Below are 22,831 nucleotides of genomic sequence, written 5' to 3'. Positions count from 1 at the left end.
CCCCTTTCTTCGTTTCAATGTGCTTATTTTGTAATATGATACGTGGGGCATCAAGTTCATCAAGACCTAGGGATTTCTTGATTTTCCTCCTTGGGGGTGGAATTTTAGCCATATCTTTTTGGGAAATTGGCACAGTCACTTTATCCAAAATACTATCCATATTAACATTTAACTCAATCTCATTATTCTTCGTTTTTGGCTTTGATTTGTTTTACAATTTCCCTTGGGAAGTTTCTTTCCTTTGAGATAGGGTTTCAATGCTAGAGCTTGCTTGGGTTTGATCTTTATTTTTCCTCGAATATTAAAGGCCCTTGAATATTCCACTATTTCAACAACTAGCACAGGTTCAGCTCGATCAACATTGATTTGGGTTTTTCTAGGCTTTGGGTGGACATGAGTGTCCCCAAGTAAGATGTTAAATGCATTGGTTTCATTTACAACATTCAAGTGTTCTAGGTCATCCTCTTCTTCTTCTTGTTCACAAGGACCTTCCTCCTTAGGATCCTCAGAGGGTGGATACTAGGGTGACTCTTCTTGTTCCACTAATTTGGTTGGGGCAAGGGTGTTTACGACATTTTGTTACATGGTATGGTCTTCATTGGTGGCCTTCCTAGGAAAAGAATTGTCTTTGTTGAATTGGTTCTTTGAGGAAAATTCGCTCTAGAACCTTGATTTCTTTAACCATGGTTATTCTATTAATGAGATCCATTTGCCCTTAAGGTGATTTCAGTAGTGAATTTAGAAATTTTTTGTGAAAAGGCTTGGATAACAAGGTCATCTTGGGATCTAAGCTTAGGTTTAGGCTCAACCTTGGCCCTAGGGTAGTGGAACATGTCTATTCGAGCAACATTTACATTTTGTTCAACTTCAATAACAAATTTCTATGCCTCAACCAAATTTTGAGGGCTATTATCTTTAAGGACATAAGTCAAATTCCCATGGAATCCTTTTATGAACCCATCAAGGATGATAGCATCAAAGGGTTTAAACCTATCAGGGACTTCCCCGAGGAGGTTATGGAATCTTTGAACAAAATCCATAATGGTTTCCTTATCAATTTTCATTGCATCTATAAATTTGTCAAGAAGCATACCTCCATCTTGCTATGTTGCCCATGGTTTCTTGAAAGCATCATGAAAAGGGTCCTAATCAGTGACATGTCCTTGACGCATGATAGATTACCAATCTCTAGCATCTCCATCAAGATAAAGGGAAAACAACATCATAGCCTCATCTTCATGATCTACGTACATAGGATCAATTGCCTAATAAAAGTTGTGAACATGGCTTTTAGTAGTGGTTGTGTCATTACCATTAAATCTAGGCAATCACTCATGATATCTATCAGGCAAGGGATGAGTATCATCGACGTTCCTACTAAAGTCTAATTGTCTAAAGGAAGAAAAGTTCTAAGGTATATTCATGTTTGTAGTGGGCGGAGGATTGGGGGAAAGTTGCCTTACCAAAGGTGTGTTTGTTTTAATAGGAGAAGCACCTACCTCCACAACCCTCCTACTAGTGCCTCTTGTTCATGGAGCTATGGTTCTAGGATTATCCTCAGAAGAGATACTAGGTGATGTAGAATGAATTGATTTAAGAGTCGCCAGATGGGGATCTATCTTGTCATTAGAGATTATCCCACTTCAAAGAGTAAATATAAGGCTTCAAACTAACGGAGGACATACTTGCTTCCTCCCTAGTAACAATGCTATAAATGTTGTTGCAAAAACTAGTAGGGCTTACAGAGGGGTACCTTACAAGGCTATTGCTAAACCAAGTGACAACAATGGGGTAGTGGCCCACTGTCACCACAACCGAAACCCCCGGTTCTTTATGAAATTTCATCAATGGGAGGAGTCCCAATATGACGTCACCTATGATGGATATTCTAAGTACAAAGGTATATGATGACCAATAGGCTTCTAAGGAAAAAGATCAACTTGAGTACAAGGTTCCAATCACCAAATGGAGGAAAATTGCTTTTCCAAGAGAGGCTGAATCTATGAGGCAGAAGACGTAGGGCTTGCTTAGTGGGTTTAGTGTTGGGATAATTAAAGGTCAAGGCAAAGAGAAAGGGTTTCCAACAATTATTTTCAAAAGGAAAAAGGCGCATGAAACCCTCAAGTAAGCCCCTAAGTTGAAGCAACACCAAAATAGGGTTTACCTAGGGCAAACAACTAGAGGAAGAAAGTTTATGAATAAAATTGGAGCGAATGCCTACCAAGAGGGTTGATTTTGAGGCAATCAACTATACCCTTAGCAGTAGACCCTTCAATCCCAAAAGTCTTCCTTGCCTTGCAATTCTCACCAAGCCCTAACTTGGATGCTTGGATGTAAAGGGGTCGAATTAGGCCAAGAGAGAAAGAGATAACTTTTATGGAGGAAAAATGAATTTGATCACCAACAAGGTAGCTCAGTGCCTTACTCCTTGGGATGATGAAGTCTATGAGTTGATTGGATAGCTAAAAGTTGCTGAAGAGGATGGATAATTGATGCCATAACATTAAAAATGCTAGTGATACCTACGTAATGGTTCAAAGATTTTTATGGGAGACTTAATCAAAGTTTTCCAATAGGATTATCATTCACATGTCATTCATAATTAATGTATGCAACAATGATATCTGGATTCTATCAAATAATTTTTCAATAAATTAGGGCACAATAGCTCCAAAGACAAGTGAGTAGCTCCAAATCTCAAAATTCATTCATAGATACAATTTCCTCTAGAACATAAAGAGGCCAAAATTCTCAAGAGGCCGAAATAATCCTAGTCCAAGTGAAAATGACAATACAAGTGTCCTCTCCTATATTTATACGAGGAGGAATAGATACACTTAAGCCTAAAATCCCCTATTCAACAAGTAAAATCACAATGATGAGGTGGGTTACTAGCCAACCCACTAGCCAAGAACTACAATATAAAAAAATTCCCACACATGTGAGGCATAGGGTAAGAAAAGATGACATCATCCATGCATTATGTCATCTAGGGAATTTTTTGGTGCCTTTGGGTGCCAAACTTGATGTAGAAGCATATAAATTCATCCTCTAAGGGTTGGGCCTTAGATCTCTATCAATCTTTGTGGACTCCGTTGCCACAAAATCTAGCAGACCTTGGAGAGGGGTACCCTACAAGGTTGGTACTAGACCAAGAGACAACAATGGGGTGATGGCCCACTGTCACCATAGCTAAAACCTTCTACTCATTGTGGATGTTGGAGGAGCCATATGAGTGCTAGAAGGCAGCTTTGGTGAAGATCCTAAGAGTTGAAAATCTTGGAGGAGCGGGAGAGCAACTAGTGGGATGTTTGATGAGTCTATGTTTAGTCAATTTTGGAGCAGCAGGAGGGTTGATAGTGGCAGATTGGATGGATGGAGATGCAAGCTTTCTGAAGTTTCAGAAGTTGTATTGATCAACAAAAGAGATGACAAAGGACCTTCCAGATGTGTTCAAGGTACATGCACTGAAAGGGCTAAGTACTGTGCACCTTCAATAAGTAGGTCAGGTGTACTTTGTTCATGGAGATATTGGTTTTCATAGTTGTTGACACCAAGTCCTAGTTGTTTATTTTATCATGGTTGTATGTAAGGGCCATGATCCATGGTGCAAAAGCCCTAATTTTCTTGTATTAAAGTTTGTAATATAACAAGTTGTGGCTTAAAATTTGTCTTGTGCACAAGATTGATTCACTGTTATATGTTTTCCACTGTGCAAAGTGCTTGTGTTGTGGCATTTGAGTGTGTTTGTGATCATAATCTTAGAAATAAACCTGATTCTTAAGTTTTGTGGAAAAATTCAACATATTGGGGGCTTTAGAAACAAAATTGACATGCCCAATTTCCTTCTAGAATGGTGCTAATAGCTTGATCACGAAGATGGCTACTGTAACTTAGACTAAGCTACAAAGACTGAACTGGTAAATTGTTATTAGTAAAATCAAGCATAATTCTTCTTAATTCATTAAAAATAAAGGAAATAATAATAATAAACTTTGTAAACATGTACGAGGGAGTTTTGGTATGTTTATGGAGGAAAATGGTTAAAATGGTAACATAATTCTTCTTAATTCATTAAAAATAGTAATATCAGGATAATTTAGAGGCCCGACATCTTGGTCAAGAAAAAAGTAATCATTAGTTTTTCCAACTGAAGTCAAATACATAACAACAATAAATGTTTAAAACCAAGTTCTCTTGTTGAAACAAACCTTCTAGGACATCAAATTGGAATATGGTCAGCTAATTGTCGTTTTATGCGACAACGCTAGTGCGGTCAATATGTAAAAAAATCCTATCATGCACTCAAAAAAAAAATATTCCTATCTAGTAACATTTCCTTAGAAAACAAGTCATTGAGCAAAATTTCAAGATGGAATATATTGGCACCAAAGAACATATTATTGACATCTTCACCAAACCTATGCCTAGAGAAACCTTTGAATATCTCAGGCATAATTTCGAAGTGATATCTCCTTTATCTCAATAAAGTAAGCACAAAATCAAGGGGAAAACCCTTTGTTATTGATGTCAATGGGGGAGAGAATGCAGACATGGGGGACATCTGACAAGAAGTATGAAGATAATGCAGATAAGGGGAGGGGGTGGAGGGGGAGGGGGGCGAATTATCAAAAGAAGTAGATATCAAATTATTTCCATCAATAGCAAAGGGGGAAATTTTGAAAATGGTTGTTATTGATGTCAAATGCTATCCAAATGAAAGAGGAAATTACCATTTGGATACCCTATCTTTGAAGGAATTTTTACTCTAATTACCTAACTCAAATGGGATCATAGGATATATGGTTGGAAAGCTTATTCTGAGATATTTCTAAATGATATATGGATTGTCTTCTAACTCCCCACAGTTGAGGAGAAATAAATTTTTGAATATTATTATACATTCTGCTAGTTACACCAGTTGGCCTAGTTAGTGGGCAAGTTGGTCCTACTTTTAGAAGTTGAACACATTATATATAGGTGTTGAGGAGGAGACAATTAAGCCATCACTCAAGTGCAATTTTGGTCTTGTTCTTGCATAGTGAATGAGTAGTTTTTAGGTTTACACCTCATGAACCAAAGTCGATTTGGAAATCTAGCCGAGTTGAAGGAATTTGTGTGAGATATATTTATTGTACCTAGGATGTAAAAGGGTTTTTGGCATAATCGTTTGGGGAAGGGTTTGTTCTTTTGTTGCAGCCAAGTGTAGCCCCTATTGGAGATCGAATTCAAGAGGCTCGGTAGGCTGAGTTCTAGTGAGAAAAAGGGTCGAGTTTTCTCTAAGTTTGTGGTCTAGTTAGAGGGTCGAATATTGGTGGGAAAGGCCAAGTTTCAAGATTGTCTTGAGGATTGAGCCCTGATATTCTTATAGGACAAGTTCAGGGCTATCTTGAGGGTTGAATTTATGGTGCATTGTTTAGGTTCGATTGGAGGTTGAATTGCAAAGGCTAAACTATAACTCTTGTTGAGTCCAAGTTGGAGTCATTATGGAGGTAGAGTTGTAGTTTGAGTTGGGTACAAGCTGCTAGGAGGGCACACCTTTTCTTTGATCAATTTCTAAGCCTAAATGTTGTTTCTTGAATAGTAAAACAACTATAAGTTGGAGCTTATTGAGGATTTGTTTCCTCATCTTCTCAACGGGTTGGAGACTGCAATTTATGTAAGTTGGTGCTTACAAAGAATTGGTGTCTTCACAAATCATTGTAATAAATTGAAGATTATTTTCAAGTGTTCCTTCTTCAAGTCTTGACTTGCACTTTTTGACTTTTGGTCACACATTGTGGATTATTGATTGTGTGATGTGAATTTTGTTACAATATTAACTAAGTAAAAAGAGTAATGAAATACTAATTCACCCCCCCATCATTATTTCCAACAAGTTGTTTATCAATCTTCCTCATTAACACTTTCATATTGGCATATGAGATTTGCTTCACATTGTTTGGGAAATTTCAAACCCATGACTTTCTCAATTGCACCTTCACATCACTTTTTCACATAAACATTTTAGAAAACATATAATATCCATACTACAATTTTTTTTGGTCCAAATTGATTTCTATCCATATAGTGCCAATGTTGCAACCAATAGCTCTAGTTTCTAGCCTATATAATCCAATCAATGCAACTAGTAGCTTTGATATCACATTGTAATGTACCCAACCACCCCTATATACTATTGGGGTAGTGGGGTATTCAATATTCCTCCATTAAATTTTATAATTAAGTTTGAATACCACTTTTCTCACATGCCTAACCATGTGATTGGGTTGAATCCATCATTATTATAGCTCTAATACCAATTTGTAATAATATACTCAATACCCTTTGTAACTGCTGAGGATAAGGGATACTTCTCTGAGCCTCAAATATCCATCCATTTCTTGCTCTGATGCTAGTCTCCCCATTGTCTCATTATTAATTATGAATGCATGCACATGACAAGTAAGTTTATCCAAATATAATTAATCGTTCAATGTTACAGAGGTAAACTTATTTATGTAAACAAAACAACCAGTGAATAACATAAACATCATTAAACTCAACATAACTATAAATAATTCAAACACTTACCTTTTTTTATTTAAACACTAATTGGCAGCAAAAAAAGGACATTCTATCCAACCTTAGGTTTTGTTGCACTTCATCTATATGCAACAAGCAACCCTATTGAGAATATGAATCTACAAGGATGAAGTCACCTATGGATGGTTCTAGTCGTTTCACATAGCCCAATTTCTCAACAATCCACAATATAAAAAATCTCATTGCAATCTCAATCCACCAACATTATTTCTCCTTCAACCCCCACAACCCAAGAATAAGATCCTCTTCTCCGTCATGCAACTCATTGGGCTATTCCACTTTCCCTCTAGGCCTCAACATAGACTCTGCAATAAATTTCTCTAAAGGGAGCTCATACTAAAGCGACATAGCCTTTCAAACATTCTTCAAGGAATAATGACTGAAAAATATCTCTTACATGTCCACAACATTGGGCTTTTTAATAAGCCCACAAATTTCACTTCCTCCATTAACTTCAAAGTTAAGTTAATATGACTTAGGATAATATGAGATAAATGACTTAGAATTATGATAAAATGATATTATTTCCCTTTCACCCCTTTTGAGCTTCCTATACCCTTTTCCTTCCTTCTCTTATCAAAGTATAGCCTCTTATGTTTTTGTCCTTCTCCTTGTGTAATAATGTAATTTTTTAATATTAATATTCAATGTACAATATTTAAATATTACATCCTTCTATTGTGAAATCATAGCCTCCCATGTTTTTGTTTGTCCTTCTCCTTATGTAATGATGTAATTTTTTAATATTAATATTCGGTGTACAATATTTAAATATTACATCGTTGAGCTCTGGCCTTTTTATCATATACACATATATATTGCCCATCTGGAATTAAAAACTGGAGTGTTACAATACGTGATATGTGTATAACTCAGTATTTAACTTGTGAAAAAGTTTTGACATATTCAGTTAATTCTTGAGGGATCAAGAAATCCTTTGGGCTTTATGAAAATGATCTGCAATCTGTTTGTCTGAACAGGGTGGTGTCTTCCGGTCAAAGCATTTGATCTGGTAGACAAAGCATATGCAAATGTATCTGTGCAACTAAACAGTCTACCTGACGAAATCGACACACCCTTGAAAGGAAAACGATTCAACCAGAAGTTGAGCTACATGCCCTCGAAAAAGAAAAAGATAAAGCAAGTAAAGCTCGTTTGGTTGAGGTCAGTTCTCGGAGATAACTTTGCAACTTTCTTTGCAAGTTGGCTGTCTTGTTGATCAGTCTATAGGCTTTTTGATTAGGATGGCGATGCTCTGATGTAAAGATATGTATTGAAACTTCTGGGTATGTAGGGGTGTTCAATGTTGTTTGATAGAGTGAAAATTGTTGGTCGGTGAGAACCCTTAGTCTCGTACTCTTTTTCTTTTGATTGAGAAAATAAATTTTAACCATTAATGATAGCTATAGTGGGTGATGTTTTGTGAGTTGTCTGTGAGAGAATAAATTTTAACCATTAATGATAGCGTGGGTGATGTTTTGGGAGTTGTTTTTAGTGGATTTTTTGGAGATTCTGGAATTAGCGGAAAAAATTGAGGTTAAATTTTGATTTGTATTATTTAAAATGGTTTTTTAACTACATATTTGGATTCAGCACCCTGAAAAACCCCTAGGACGCTTTGATTGTGCAGAAATTATCTATCAACCTTGTGATTTGAATAAATTGCTGCCGGATTTTAGAGAAATTTAACCAAAAAAAACCTACCAGAAAAGCTTCCAAAAAATCTCACTAAAAACAACTGAGATGTTTTGGATACATAACTATGTGATGCCTGCAGTTTGTGAGTGGCTACACTGATATTCGTGCTACTAGATTCGGTCAGAATGAGAAGGAGCGACTGATAGGTCTGTCGGGAAGGTTGCAGGAAAGAGTTGTTGGACAAGATGAGGCAGTTCAAGCAGTTGCCAAAGCTGTGTTAAGATCACGGGCAGGATTTGGAAGACCTGAACAACCGATTGGATCTTTCCTCTTCTTGGGGCCCACTGGAGTTGGGAAAACAGAACTTGCAAAGGCTCTTGCAGGCTGCAGCTGAATTGTTTGATTGTTGAAATATTATTTTCAACTGCAGGGCTTGTCCTTTGCCATACTCCTGTACTGATGAATCAACAACCATACCTCTACATTGATGAAACTGCCATTAAACAGCCGCAGCTCCAGTCTTTTCCTGAATCAGCCATTACACAACAATTTATTACGGAATGGTGGTCACTCACGGAATGATGGTAATTTATTGCTGTAGTTGGTAAATGTAGGTAGGATTTTTAATTTAATTTAATTTTAATTCACAGGTATAGTTTTGCTTTTACGGCAAGTAAAAAAATGTGAAGTCCAGTTTTTAGTTGAATCTGAAAATGTAATGAAAACACAACAGTGTGCGTAGATTTTTTTTTGGAACAGAGACAAAGCTCTCTTTGTAATGCACAGCAGTGCAGAAGTTTTTTTTGTATGCATTAGCGTGAATGTATGAATGTAATTTACACACAGCAATGTAAAATGTTTCAAGGAAGAAACAACGTGTTACAGCAGCGTTCTGAGCTGAAACAGAGTGTTACAGCAACATTAGTTCTGACCAGAAATAGAGTGTTTTGTAAATGCACAGGAGTGCAGTCACAACAATGCAGAGTGCAGACACAGCAATGAAAAACAGCCTGTTGATTTTTCAGAGGAGACAGAGTATTTTGTTTTCTGTAATGTACAGCAGTGCAGACACAGTAATGTATTTTCTGTTTACAGCATGAAGTTTTTTTTAAGTTTTGAACTGTCTTTAAAGTAGCCTTGTAAAAATCCCTCTGTTAGAGGAAGTATTATACATGAATACAACTTCCCTTTTGCTGTGCACTGTTGAAATTCAATTTTCAGAAAATATTTTTTTTTGCATTGCTGCAACACCAAACTACGTTGCTGCAACACCAGGGCAGAGAACGATTTTTTTTCTGTTTTTCTGAGTTTTCTGTGTTAAAACAGAGTATAAAAACAGAGCATTTTTGTTGTCTATCTGTTATGGAATTTTCATAAATTTCCAACATGGTATCAGAGCTAGTCCAGGCTCTTTGAAGTGTCAAAGAAGCTGAAGGAAGGGTTTATTGCTGTAGCAACTTCACCAGCAGAGTGAAGAGAGTCAGTGAATTTTTTTTACACAGTCAAGTATTGAAAGAATGGCTAGCACCAGCACTAGTATGGGTATGTTTAACACCCAGCTCCCACAGTTTAATGGGAAAAACTATGACTATTGGGCCATAACCATGAGAGCTGTGTTTATCTCTCAAGATTTATGGGAATTAGTTGAATCTGGGTTTGCAGAACCAGCAGATGAAAATCAATTTAACAACTTAACTCAGGGAGAGAAAGATCTGCTGAAGAGCAATAGGAAGAAGGATGCAAAAGCCATTGTATTGTTGTATCAAGCAGTGGACCAGAGTGTATTTCCAAGAATAGTAGCAGCTAAGACATCCAATGAAGCATGACAAACTCTCAAGACAGCCTATCAAGGCATGGAGAGAGTGAAGACAGCAAAACTACAATTGCTGAGAAAGATTTTGAGAATCTGAACATGAAGGAGTCAGACAATATTGACTCATTCTTCACACATGTGATTGGTCTGGTCACACAGATGAGGACTCATGGAGAAACCATTGAAGAAAGGAGGATTGTGGAGAAAATATTGAGGGTCTTACCCTCAAAGTTTGATGCGATTGTCACCACCATTGAAGAGACAAAGGATCTATCAAAATTTTCAGTTGATGAACTACATGCATCACTGATAACACATGAGCAGAGGTTGAGTAGGAATGAAAACTCATCTCTAGAGCAAGCCTTCAAGACCCAGATGTCTTTTGGAAGAGGAAGAGGTCAAGGCAGAGGAAACAAGAGAGGAAGAGGCAGAAGCCAGAACAGAGGTGGAAGGAACAACCCAGCAAATGCTCAAGGAAGAAGCAACAATCCAAATCAGAACCAAGGCCAAGGCAACAGTCAGCAAAGAGGACAACATCATGCTCAAGGAAAAAGGTATGAAAAATCCAATGTCAAATGCTATTATTGTAAAAAATATGGGCACTATGCCAGTGAATGTAAAAAGAAGCATCATGATATGATCAATAGATCTAATGCAAACATTAATAGTGAAAATATCAGCCAAAATAATGTGCTGTTAGATTGTAATATGGCTGAAACAAACAGTGAAGACATATGGTTTTTAGACTCAGGTTGCAGCAACCATATGACAGGAAACATAGCCTTCTTTTCTGCCCTAGATAAAAATGTGAAATCAGAAGTCACACTAGGAACTGATAGCAAAATTTCTGTTATGGGAAAAGGAGAGGTAAAAATATTTACAAAGCAAGGAGAAAAGAAAACCATAGCAGATGTCTACTATGTCCCTGGAATGAGGTGTAACCTCTTGAGTATTGGACAGCTTGTCCATAAGGGGTACAATGTTTTCTTTAAGAATGATGTATGCACCATTATGGACAGAGCACCCAGCAAGCGATGCATTGCTGAAGTGAAGATGACAAGGAACAGAATGTTCCCTCTTAGAATAAGAGCAAATTTGAAAAATAACGAAGAAATTGCAGCAGTGACACAAGAGGCTTTCCAAAGCGTGCCAAAGGATGAAAATTGGTTGTGGCACTTGAGATTTGGACATCTCAATTTTGGAGGTCTAAACTTGTTAAGCAGAAAAGGAATGGTAAGAGGATTGCCATTGATAGAGAAACCGGACAGCCTTTGTGAAGGTTGCATTTTGGGGAAACAACATAGAGAAAGTTTTCCATCAGGTAAAAGCATATGGGCAAAGGCACCCTTAGAGATCATCCACTCAGATTTATGTGGACCAATGCAAGCTCCATCATTAGCAGGCAGCCAATATTTTCTAACATTTATTGATGACTTTACAAGAAAAACTTGGGTATATTTCCTTAAGAACAAAAGTGAAGTGTTTGAGAAATTTCAAAATTTCAAAGCACTTGTGGAGAACCAAAGTGGGCTGCATATAAAAGTTTTGAGAACTGACAGAGGAGGTGAGTATATCTCCAAGGAATTCCTACGATTTTGTAGAGAAAATGGAATTCACAAACAGTTTACAGCTAGGTACACCCCACAGCAAAATGGAGTTGCTGAAAGGAAGAATAGGACCATCATGGATATGGCGAGGAGCATGCTGAAGGCAAAGCATTTGCCAAATGATTATTGGGCTGAAGCTGTAAATTGTGCAGTGTATATTTTGAACAGGTGTCCTACAAAAGCAGTGTTGAACAAAGTGCCGGAAGAAGCATGGAGTGGGAGAAAGCAAGGTGTCACCCACTTGAAAGTTTTTGGATGTGTGGCCTATGCACACATACCAGATCAACTAAGGAGGAAGTTGGACAGCAAAGGGGAGAAATGTATCTTCATTGGATACAGTGAGGAATCCAAAGCTTACAGGTTGTATATCCCATCTACCAAGAAATTTTTTGTCAGCAGAGATGTTCAGTTCATTGAGGAGGAAGCTTGGGATGGAAGCATAGAGAAAACAGTTAATGTTAAAAACTGTTTGTCTCATGATGATGATGATGAGGAAATGGCTGAAACACCCCAAACAACAGCGCCAACACAAGGACAGCAAGAGACACCCTTGAGAAGAAATGAAAGTGCTTCTTCAAGCACACCACAAGGAGGAAATTCAAGTGCTTCTTCAAGCACTTATACACCAAATGAAAGAGGTAAGAAGTTCAGAAATTTAAATGAAATTTATGAACAAGAAGCAGCAAATGAAGGTATGAATTCTTTATTTGCTTTATATTGTCATGTTGAAGACCCTATTCATTTCAAAGATGCAATTAAACATAAGAAATGGATAGAAGCTATGGATGAGGAGATGAATGCCATAGAGAGAAACAAAACATGGGATTTGGTTGAGCTACCAAAAGGAAAAGAAGTCATTGGAGTGAAATGGGTTTACAAGACCAAGAGCAATGCTGAAGGTAAAATAGAAAGACACAAGGCAAGGCTGGTTGTCAAAGGGTACAAGCAGCAATATGGGAGAGATTATGAGGAGACTTTCACCCCGGTTGCAAGAATGGAAACCGTGAGAGCAGTGCTGTCCATAGCAGCTCAAAACAAGTGGAAAGTTTACCAAATGGACGTGAAGTCAGCATTCCTAAATGGAGTGTTAATGGAAGAGGTTTACATTGAACAACCTCTAGGCTATGAGAAGAAAGGTGAAGAGCACAAAGTGTGCAGATTGAAGAAAGCTCTTTATGGGCTGAAGCAAGCGCCAAGAGCATGGTACAGCAGGATAGATTCCTATCTATTGGATAATGAATTTGACAAGTGTGAAGGAGAACCCACCGTCTACATCAAAGAAAAGGATGGTAAAATTTTAATTGTTGTCTTATATGTTGATGATGTTATTTTCACAGGTAATGATGATCAGCTCATTGAGAATTTTAAATCAGTCATGAAAGAGGAATTTGAAATGACTGACATGGGTTTCTTGAGATACTTCTTAGGCATAGAAGTAGATCAAAATGAAAAAGGAATTTTTATCTCACAAGCTAGATATGCAAATCAAGTGTTGGACAAATTTAACATGCAAGAATGCAAAGCAGCGATCACTCCCACAGTAATGGGATTAAAACTCAGCAGAGAGGACAGCAGCAAGGATTTTGATCCTAGTTTGTACAAGAGTATTGTTGGCAGCCTTATGTATTTCACAGCTACTAGGCCTGACATTATGTTTGCTGTTAGTTTAATTTCCAGATTCATGGAGAGGCCAAAGGAAGCACATTGGCAGGCAGCAAAAAGAATTCTGAGGTATGTCAAAGGTACCAAAAGGTTTGGAATTTTATATACTACTTCAGAATGTTCAAATTTAGTTGGATACACTGATAGTGATTGGGCTGGAAGTGTAGATGATCGGAAAAGCACTTCCGGTTATGTTTTCATATGGGTTCAGGAGCCATTTCATGGGCTTCCAAGAAACAACCAATTGTGGCATTGTCTACAGCAGAAGCAGAGTACGTGGCAGCTACAGCAGCAACATGTCAAGCAGTTTGGATGAGAAGGATGTTAAGGAGCTTATGCCAAGAGCAGGTAAAAGGAACTGTGATTTATTGTGACAACAGTTCTGCTATTGCATTATCCAAAAATTCTGTGTTTCATAAGAGAACGAAACACATTGACACAAGGTTTCATTATATTAGAGAGTTGGTAAATAATGGAGAAATTTTCCTAGTACATTGCAAAACTCAGGAGCAGGTTGCAGACATTCTAACCAAGCCTTTGGGACAGAAAAGTTTTGAATTTTTGAGAAAATGTCTGGGTATGACTGATAACCCAGCAGTTGAAACTAAAGGGGAGTGTTGAAATATTATTTTCAACTGCAGGGCTTGTCCTTTGCCATACTCCTGTACTGATGAATCAACAGCCATACCTCTACATTGATGAAACTGCCATTAAACAGCCGCAGCTCCAGTCTTTTCCTGAATCATCCATTACACAGCAATTTATTACGGAATGGTGGTCACTCACGGAATGATGGTAATTTATTGCTGTAGTTGGTAAATGTAGGTAGGATTTTTAATTTTATTTTATTTTAATTCACAGGTATAGTTTTGCTTTTACGACAAGTAAAAAAATGTGAAGTTCAGTTTTTAGTTGAATCTGAAAATGTAATGAAAACACAACAGTGTGCGTAATTTTTTTTTTGAAATAGAGACAGAGCTCTCTTTGTAATGCACAGCAGTGCAGAAGTATTTTTTTTTCCATGCATTAGCGTGAATGTATGAATGTAATTTACACACAACAATGTAAAATGTTTCAAGGAAGAAACAGCGTGTTACAGCAGCGTTCTGAGCTGAAACAGAGTGTTACAGCAACATTAGTTCTGACCAGAAACAGAGTGTTTTGTAAATGCACAGGAGTGCAGTCACAACAATGCAGAGTGCAGACACAGCAGTGAAAAACAACCTGTTGATTTTTCAGAGGAGACAGAGTATTTTGTTTTCTGTAATGTACAGCAGTGCAGACACAGTAATGTATTTTCTGTTTACAGCATGAAGTTTTTTTTAAGTTTTGAACTGTCTTTAAAGTAGCCTTGTAGAAATCCCTCTGTTAGAGGAAGTATTATACATGAATACAACTTCCCTTTTGCTGTGCACTGTTGAAATTCAGTTTTCAGAAAATATTTTTTTTTTGCGTTGCTGCAAAACCAAACTACGTTGCTGCAACACCAGGGCAGAGAACGATTTTTTTTCTGTTTTTCTGAGTTTTCTGTGTTAAAACAGAGTATAAAAACAGAGCATTTTTGTTGTCTGTCTGTTATGGAATTTTCATAAATTTCCAACATTGATGACGAAAAACAGCTGATCCGGATTGATATGTCTGAATATATGGAGAAACATTCAGTGTCAAGGCTTATAGGTTCTCCCCCTGGGTATGTGAAAAGTTAAATGTTGTCAATGGAAATTTTTCGACAACACGACACTATTTAATTTTTTTCCTTAATAAATTTGCTGTTGCACTGACCTAAAATGGTTAGATGTGCCTGATTTTGAAATGGCAGTTATTGTGGTCATAATGAAGGGGGACAATTAACAGAAGCAGTAAGGATACGACCCTATAGTGTTGTTCTTTTTGATGAAGCTGAAAAGGCACACAAGTCAGTCCTCGACATTTTGCTTCAAGTGCTTGATGATGGCAGACTCACAGATGGGCAAGGTCTCACAGTTAGCTTCTCAAACACAATCATTATCATGACATCCAATCTCGGAACAGAACCCTTGCTGCATTGTCTGGCCACACAACAATAGAAACAGCAAGAGAGAACGCTATGCAAGAAGTATGTGCATTGTCTGGACTACGTTTGTGCATCTTTTTCATATGATTATCATGAAGGTGGCTGCCGTGCTCTGACACACCTTTCTATGAATTTTGTGGCAGGTTAGAACACATTTCAGACCTAAGTTGTTTAATAGATTCGATGAGATAGTTGTATTTAATACTCTCCTTCATGATCAGCTCAAAAAAGTTGTTAGACTACAGTTGAAAGATGTAGAGATTCGTCTTGCTGAGAGAGGTATCGCATTAGAAGTAACAGATGCAACTTTGGATTTTATTCTTTGGAAAGGCTATGATCCTGTAAGTAAAACAATCACTTTGTTTTTTTTCTTTCTTATTCGGAGTCTGTCTTGCTAGGGGATGTGTTCCCAACCCTAGTAATCATGTCCCTGCATCTCTCTTTGTCCTGGATATGCTTCTTCCTCTTTCGTGTGCAATTCAGATCAGGATTCTGTGTATAACCTTAAAATGGATAATGTTGTACTCGCAGGTCTATGGTGCTCGTCCCTTACGGCGATGGATAGAAGGAAATGTTGTCTCTCAGCTGTCTTTGATGCTCCTGAGAGAGGAGATTGATGAGACCAGTAAAGTATGCAATGCCTGAAGAAGAGACATTATCTTATCACGTAGAGGACAGGAGTGGCGATCATTAAACAAAACATTGGTGCAAAAGCAAATACCCTCATAGATATTCCCGTTTCTGTGTATCCTGTTCCTGATCCTGTTTCATAGAGTTAGATTTTTGGATCAAAGTGGCTTTTTGGTTTTATTATGTGTATTTTATGCATTAATTTGATGTGTAATTTAATTAAACTAGTAATTGCATCAAATGTTGCAAAGGAAATGCTGTTAAGTGGACAACATATGAAGAAAGAGCATAGATGAACAATTATGTGATATGTGACGCGATCTCAATGTAGTCCAATTCGAATAAAAGAGAAATCTTGATGTTGTTTCCACTAACCTCTTATAATTGGGATTTATATCTTTCGTTTAAATGAAGCAAAAAAATTAGATATTTGAATGATGAGAAATTGAAAGTGTAAATATTAATGTATGCTATTGTTAAATTAATCTAGTTTCTTATATTAATTTACAAACACAACTCTATTTTTAAAAAATAAGGACAAATCATCAATGGTTTATTCCTTCCCTCATGTTTATGGAACTACTTCAACAAGTAGGAGTTATATTGTCACTTAAAAGATGGGAAATTGGAAATGTAAATGTTAATGTATGCTATTGTTAAATTCATCTAGTTTCTTATATTAATTTACAAACACAACTCTATTTTTAAAAACATAAGGACAAATCATCAATGGTTTATTCTTTCCCTCATGTTTATGGAACTACTTCAACAAGTAGGAGTTATATTGTCACTTAAAAGGGATCTAGGATAGATCCATATACATTTTATAAATCTATAAAGTTCAATAAAAACCTAGCACTTGTAGGTGTTAAGTCACCAATCTATAAGAAATATTTTTAAAACACTTTTTGTACCACATGAAACCATGTTCCTCGAAACTGTACAACTACTGTGTCGTTATTATACACATTTGACATTAAAATAATTTTAAAAATATGTATTAAATAAAATAAATGATTTTGAATTAAAAATTTTGATTGTGTTTTAAGGATTTATAAAGGTGACACAATAGGAGAAAGGAAGCCTTACTTTGTCCAACTTTTTCACAAGAAAACAAAGGGGAATTGCAGCTATACATTTGCATTTACACTTTCCCTTCGGATTGTGAAGGTGCATCCTTGTCCTTCCCACGATCACCATGTAGACCAAGCTTAATGACATTTGCATCTTTCATCATGGAGGCCAAATTTTGTGTATCTTCCTCTATTTTGGTATGATGCATAATTTCCATTTTCAAAACCTTCGATGAATTAATAGCACTGTTATCTATAGCCTCACTAAATATTGTATGCATAAAATTCTTTACCGACACGATCCTTATTAAGATTTAGGGTACTCACTGCCATATCTGGCATTTTTTGAATTTGAATGGGATACTCATTATCCAGCGTTTGCATGTGGGTGATAGGGCCTAAATGCATTAGATCTCCTTTGCTAGTCCCTCATGAAGGTCCAACCCTACAATTGTTCTACTACATTTCACAAACCCCTTCTCCTCATAGCTCATATTCGCTTCCATAAAGGAGCCAATGGAATTTTGAATTTCTTGAAGTATGTTTGGTGACCACAATAATGACCTAGAAACTTAACCGAATCTGACATGAGATAATATTTCTCTAACTTCATATTATAGAGGGGAGTCCATTTGTAAAGGATTAGAAGAGTTTTCCTATATTTAGTTTTGCATTAGTAGCTTCCCCATATGCATTTAAGATCGAAGAACAAAGATCATCCATTGTTAGGCTAATATATGAAAATGTGGGAAATAGTTGATGCATAGCAACCAATTTAGTGTCAATGACCCCTTTGTGGTTTTCGCACTCAATTTTTCAATGCCCTCCACACCAAACTTCATTTTTATTCATGCACATGCATGTTTCTTAAACACATCTTGCAACCCCAAAGCTTCATAATAAAGATAATTGACCTAACCAAGGGATTTTCCCCTTCCCTTATTTCTAGATGTGCATTTGAGAATTAACTCTCAATTGTATTTAAAAAAAAAACTTATCATGACTAGAACATTGATGTGAGCCACCATTATTGAGGTCATTTCATTGATCATTCCTTATCATTCAATTTGCACTGTGATTTTGGAATAGAGGATATCAATTTCCTCACTAGATAGATCGGTCCATTAGGAAAGATTTAGGCCACTATTATTGGATCCTTAAATAATCAATGAGTCATCACCACCACAAAACTTCGTGTCACAAATAGGTTTTAAACCTTAGTGTAATTTGTTGTATATCCTCTTATTGATTCAGATCTCTAGCCGAGAATGGCAGGTTACTCTAGATCATTCAATTAGAGACTAGAGTGAATTCGAGTTGTTTGGCAAACTATCTAACCCAGACTAAATTTCTAAGAGCATGTGTTAGAACTCAATGTTCTGTCTTCTACTAGCGCTTGAATCAAGGCCCATCTACGAATGCTTGTATTCATTGTCCTCCATCTACAAATGCTTATGTTCATTGTTCTAAAAAACCAGTTGGGAAAAATCTTAGGCACTATGCACTTTATGTCTGATAGAGCTTTTAGTTCTGAGCATTTTGTGTACCTAAATATTCAACTCGGTATTGTTAAATTGGCTACGCCATCTTGAACCTATCAACTCCCATTGGTGTGCATGAGATATCTGACTAGGTCTTAAAGAAATTTTCCATGGATTTTTGAGTTTGACATTCCTTGTATTTGATTGCTACTTCAGAGCACAGTGTCATTTTAAGTAGTGATACCAAAAATCCCTTCGTACCCATTTGTTTCATATAACTTTGCAATTCGAAGATTTTTATGAGTTAAAAATGACAACCTTATTGGAATTTATGGGATTGGTATTTGCTTTTTTGGTGTGTAGTTTTTCATAGATGGTTCTACCTACAATCAGGTTTCTCTAATATATTCAAAGATGGTTGTCCCTCTTCCAATTGTCACATTTAATTTTCTTATTCCTTTGAAAATTAGTTCACCCAATAGATAGTATCACATTGTGGTTGCTTATATAGAAATCAAACGTAAACCAACATAAACCAATCCTACTTCCTGAATTTCTACATCTTTGATATTGCAAGATGTCTATGATAATCTTGTGTGATATAGCATAGGTTAAAAAATATGTGATATGTTATATGACTCCATGCAAAAATGATTTATTTTTATTTGACAAGTGAAAAGAAATAGTACCATATTTTGACAACAACCTACAATGATATACCTTAATCAAATCTGGTTAAGTGAGCTTTTATTGTTCTCCTCCAAAACTTTGAGTTGTTCACCTCCAAGCACATTAGAATGAAATATCTCAAGCCTATTTAAAAGCTTTATTACATTTAGTCCATGAATTCAATACCAGGTATCACTAATACCATGTTCTTTAAACCAACAATATAAACTTTTAAAAAAATTACAGGCAGATCCAAGTAATTCTTTTCTTTCCATTTTACTAAATCTAGGTATCAAATTTGAAGTTGGAATTGACTAATCTTTATATGTTTTTCACTTTAAATTTGTCACACCAAGACGAACTTACTCCAATTACATATATAATACTCAGAATACTAAAAATATAACAAATTTAAGATAAATCTTGGTCAATGTGTTCTTGTCATCCTATGAAGATAAAATGTAGATATCAATTTGAAGTTGAAGTTGGCATTTAGCTAATCTTTATATGAACTTCATATTAAATTTGTCACAACAAGATTAAATTACTCCAATTACATAATATAAATAGATATGTCAGTGAAATTGTAAAAATTAAAGAAAAGATTCTAGACATTGTGTTCTTGTCATCCTCATTGTTGGAAATTTGACAACGAATTATGTAAATGTGAGTAATAATTGTATTAGTTACTACTAGTTAGTTTTATATTGAAACAACAGTTATGTAACAGAGGAGGCTTGTATAAAACTAGTGAATTCCCGAGAAATGTAATTGTGGAGGATCATTGTTGATTTAACAAAGATTCTAATCCCTTGCCCCGTGGATGTTTCCTTGACACCCTGTCCAGGTTTTACCACGTAAATCATGTGTGTTTATTTGTGTATTTGATTTCAGTTTTCAAGTCAGTTATGAATCTTTCTTGGTCAATGTATAACTGAATGTTTATTTTCTTTTCTCATTTCCCCTATTCGAACTACAATTGGTATCAGAGCAATCTGCCTATGCGTGAGGGGGAGAACTCGTTGCTAAAATCCGCCTGTGCGTGAGGGAGAGAAATCATTGCTGAAATCTGCCTGTGAAGAGTGGCTGAGGGTGGCCATTTCCGCGTGTAAGAGAGCGTGGAAACTTGCTGCTATGTAATGGGGAGAAGGAGCGTGGAAGCTTGGAATGGAATTGTTGTGTGAAGTGAGTGTGTGTATTCGTGGAGCTGTTGTCAAACCCATGGAAGCTATTAGGAAAACACTGTCTCTGCGTGAAGGCAAGCAGATCTCTGCGTGAAGGCAAGCAGATCTCTGCGTGAGGAGCATGAAGAGGAAGCCGCGTGAAGGCAAGCAGAAGCATCGCATTGTTGCGTGTATTTCCTATGCGTTGAGGAGGTTCCTGTGTGTTTTTTCTTGAGATACCATACAATGCCGGTCCACATGTGCCTGTGTGAGGAGATGATGCGTGTTTTCCTGTGCGTTGAGGAGGTTGCTACATTTTTTTCCTGAGCGTTGAGGAGGAGTATGCTGCCGGTCCACATCTGCCTGTGTGAGGAGAGGAGACCTCTGCTTTTGTTGTAGCCAAAGCCATCTGCTCTGCGTGAGGAGCACTGCACGTGTAAGAAAGGAAGGGAGGCTGTGAAGACCAGAGCCTGAAACCCTCTGCGTGTCTGTTGAAGTGCGTTGAACTGCATGCTGAAGTGCTTGCCGTTGTATGTGCTGGAGCAGAGAGGGAGTAGAGAGGGAGCCATTCCTAGAGCCATTTGCTATCTAAATTCGGGCATTTGTGGAGATAAAATATTCTTGGTATACAAAAAGCAAAGTTTCCAGAAATTTTTAATTTGGGCAAAAACCAGTGGAATTTTGTTTCTAGAAATTAGTTTTCTTTTTTTTTAGAAAAACAACAACATGAAATTGAAATCAAAGTCAGTTTTTTTTCTTTAAAGGGGTGGATTTGTTTAGATTTGGAGGAAAGAAAATCAAAAGGTTTTGATTTCCATTAAAATTGAAGTTGAAGAAAGAAAAACAAAGTTTTTTCATTAATTTGAAGAAAAAAATTTGTTGAAGAGTTGTTTCTTTTTAAAAGAGGGGAATTAAAGTTTTTTGAAAAAAAAGGAAACAAAACTTTAGTTGAAGGACTGAAACCCTAGGAGGAAAAATAGGAAAAAAGGCCAAGATGTATAATGCAAAATTTGAGGTGGAGAAATTCACTGGCAAGAGAAATTTTACTCTTTGGAAACTGAAAGTTAGGGATCTGCTTGTGCAACAAGGGTTGCACAAGGCATTGGATGGGGCAACTAAGAAACCTGCAACCATGACTACTTCAGACTGGGAGGACTTGGATACCCGAGCTCTCAGTACCATCTGGTTATGCCTGGTGGATGAAGTTCTCTTCAATATTGTTGAAGAGACTACAACGTCAGGATTGTGGGAAAAACTGGAAAAACTCTATATGATAAAGTCATTAACCAATAGAATTTATCTGAAAAGACAGTTTTACAGTATTCGAATGAAAGAAGTTTCAAAAGTTGCAGAACATTTGAATTTTTTTAATACACTTATATGCCAGTTAACAGATATGGAAGTTAAAATTTAGGAAGAAGATAAAGCCATAACCTTGCTATGTTCTCTGCCCGAATCATGGGATCACTTCATAACTTCAATAAGCTTGAGCACTGCTGATTCTTTGAAGTTTGAATTAGTCGTGGGAGCTCTCTTATATGAAGAGTACGAAGGAAATCCAGTATTGAAACAACTGCATCAGAAGCTATGGTAGCTAGAGGACGCTCAAAGAAAAGAGGTGAAAAACCAAGGGGATCTTCCAGATCTAAATCGAAGGGAAAGAAGTGTAAGGCAAAATGTTGGCACTACAATAAAATTGGACACTTGAAGAAACACTGTTGGAAATGAAAAGAATTCGATAACCTGAAGAAGGAAGTGAATTAGGTCGATTTAGGTGTGATAGACGAAGTTCAATCTGCTGAAGAATTATGTATGATAGATGAAACTTCACCTAAATGTAATGTCTCTCAGGGTTTAGAAAGCTGGCTGTTAGACTGGTGCTTCTCATCACATGTGTCCACACAAAAATTGGTTTACTTCGTATGAAAATGTAAATGGTAGTTCTATGTTTATGGGTAATAATGTGTCATGTCAAACTGTTGGGATGGGGGATATCAGGATTAATATGTATGATAACACAGTTAGAACATTAACTAATGTTAGACATGTATCTGAATTGAAGAAAAATTTGATTTCTTTGGGAGTGTTGGATTCAGATGGTTATAAGTTTACAGACCAGGATGGCGTCTTGAAAGTCTTTAAAGGAGCCCTAGTGGTTATGAAAGCATAAAAGGTCAGAAATCTTTACAGGTTAAAAGGAAGTAATTAGGTCAGTGAAGCATCAGTTGCGTCAGAAAAGGAAGAAGCAGGTATTCGTCTTTGGCATCAGCGATTAGGTCATATGAGCTAGAAAGGTCTTCAGATACTGATGAAATGTAAATCTCTACTCGATCTGAAATCCTTGAAGTTAGATTTCTATAAACAATGTGTGTATGGAAAACAGTGTAAACAGAGATTTAAAGTTGGAAATCATAATAGTAAAGATATTTTAGGCTATATTCACTCTGATCTGTGGGG

The 22,831-nt window shown here is 36.7% G+C and overlaps 1 pseudogene across 1 annotated transcript; it reads left to right on the top strand.

Moving 5' to 3' along the window:
* The first annotated feature begins 7,463 nt into the window (after nt 1-7,463).
* On the top strand, nt 7,464-16,039 carry LOC149165285 (chaperone protein ClpB1-like; annotated as a pseudogene). The gene is made up of 6 exons (XR_016260730.1): nt 7,464-7,749; nt 8,398-8,615; nt 14,908-14,995; nt 15,125-15,400; nt 15,502-15,699; nt 15,890-16,039. The product of XR_016260730.1 is annotated as a chaperone protein ClpB1-like (transcript).
* Nucleotides 16,040-22,831: the final 6,792 nt, after the last annotated feature.

This window comes from Pinus tabuliformis, chromosome 5_1 (assembly GCF_031772625.1).
Source record: "Pinus tabuliformis cultivar Carrire ecotype Pingquan chromosome 5_1, CPIR1, whole genome shotgun sequence".
Lineage (NCBI taxonomy): Eukaryota > Viridiplantae > Streptophyta > Pinopsida > Pinales > Pinaceae > Pinus > Pinus tabuliformis.
The sequence above is the reverse complement of the archived record's forward strand: the minus strand, read 5'-3'. Positions and strand labels throughout refer to the sequence as shown.